We start from the raw sequence: 2,078 nt of genomic DNA on the forward strand, positions 1-2,078 counted from the left end.
GACAAATAGACAGACAGACCGACACAGACAGGCAGGCAGGCAGAAAGGCAGAAAGAAAAGCTAAAGGTTATCAGATATAAGAGAAAATATCCTAAAAATAAAAAGTCTAAAAGGAAACAAAAAAATTCTGAGGAGGAGGCTATTTCTTATAAAAGTCAAACCAGGGGAATGTCAAATACAATATGATAGATGTAATGGTCAATCTTGATTACCTTCATTGGGTTGAGAAGCATAGAATATTAATAAAACATACTTCTAGGTATATTTGTCCAAACAGAGTTAACTACAAGAGGGAAACTATTCCTGTACAAGCCTATAGGGGGACTAGATGGAATTAACGATGAAAAATAAGGTGGCCAGTGACCACATAAATTGTTTCCTGGCCACAATAATGGATGAAATGTTTAAAATACAAAGCCAAAACAAATATTTCTTCCCCTCTGATGTTTTGCTAAGTTTATTTTGTCATGACCATTGAACAAGTACTTAACATAGAAAACTGGTACCAGAAAAGTAGTGCTACTGTTGTACCCATCTTACTATGTGGTTTAGAAGTCTTTAGAACTGGGCAATGGAAGGAATATGGAAGAGTCTGGAGATGTGGACTCTAGAAAATCTAGAATGTTATAAACAGAACTTAATGGTTGTAGTGGGAGCTGGGATGAGAATGCTGTTAGGAGTATGGAGAGTAAAGACTGTTCGTAAAGTTTTACGTGGAAATGAGGACTCTGTAGGGAACTTTACTAGAGGCCACGGACATTATAGTCTGACAAAAACCTGCCTTGAATAAATTTGGTGTGAGGCTGAATATAAAAGTAGTAGACTAATGTGGTGGAGGAAGTCTCAAGGCAGTCCAGCATTCAGGCTGAAGAATGGGCACTGATGACTGCTTTTAGCCAAGTTCATAATGAAACAGTGAACAAAAAGAGGAACAGAAATGTCTGAAAAACTTGCAGTTTGCTCAGAAAAGAAATGTGTAATGTTGGTGCCAAGGAAACTCAGAGTGTTGAAGAGATCAGGGTCATTAAGAGGAAGCCAAACACTTTGCCTTTGAACAACAGGAAAGATCTCTTGAAAGAATCTCAAGAATTGGCCCACCATTGGAGCCTCAAGAGTGGAAAGTTTCTTTTTTAAAATAATGAGTAATTTTAAAAAGGTCAGACCTTTCTGCTTAAACAGAACTAACAGAGAATCTGCCTCTTCCCTTTACTCAGTAATTCAGGCACTCCGAGGCTACTGCAGCCATGACCCAAAGGATCCTGGCTCCTACTAGAACTGTGGTAGACTTTGGCATTGTCCATGGGATGCTGTGTTTATAAGAATGCAGAATACAAGAATTGTGGGAGCTTGGAATATCTAATGTCTTCTTGACTTCATAGAGGCTCACAGCTAAGAGTTTTGCATTGTCTCAGATTTTGAAGTTGGCCTTCTGAACAGGTTTTATCTGTTAAGACTTAGAGGACTCTAGGAGATAGAACAAGTGCATTTTGCAATATGAATTAGATATGAGGTTTGGGGTAGGCAGAAGGGGAAAGGGTAAAATATTACAGTTTAAGGAGACATATTTGGGTGCCCGCTTCATGAGAATAGACTTGTGATTATTGATTTTGATAGTTAGCTTGGTTGGTCTGAAAAGCATTTAGCTTAGTAAAGCATATTTCTAGTTATCCTCCATAGGTATTTCCAGGAATTAACTATGGAGAAAGGATCCTCTTCCTATAGGCTAGACTCCTAAGCAGAGTAAAGGAGGAATGGGGGAAAGCCCTAGAGTATAAGCACTCACTTGTGTCTGCTTCCTAGCAATAATAACGTAAGTTACTTATGCTCTCCCTGCCATGATGAGCTAATAAACCCTTTGGCATTCTTGTTTTTCCCTCAGATATGTTGTCAGAGTGATGATAAAAAAAAACCAAAGAACAAAAAACAAACCTAACACAATAGGTAAAACTGCTAGGAAACTGTACAATACTAACTTAAAACAAAACAGTCAGAGAATACCACCTTTGGAAGTGATAAATTAGAGCAAAGATAGGAGATCCAAACAGAAGGGTTAGAAGGTCAAGTTGAAAAAGTAAAGT

General features: G+C 38.1%; 1 protein-coding gene across 1 annotated transcript in view; it reads right to left on the bottom strand.

Annotated features, from left to right (window-relative positions):
• Cask (calcium/calmodulin dependent serine protein kinase) overlaps nt 1–2,078 on the bottom strand; it is a 340,530-nt gene that overhangs the window by 215,926 nt on the left and 122,526 nt on the right. The gene's annotated exons all lie outside the window — the stretch shown is intronic.

The sequence above is a fragment of the Mastomys coucha genome, chromosome X (genome assembly GCF_008632895.1).
Source record: "Mastomys coucha isolate ucsf_1 chromosome X, UCSF_Mcou_1, whole genome shotgun sequence".
Classification (NCBI taxonomy): Eukaryota; Metazoa; Chordata; class Mammalia; order Rodentia; family Muridae; genus Mastomys; species Mastomys coucha.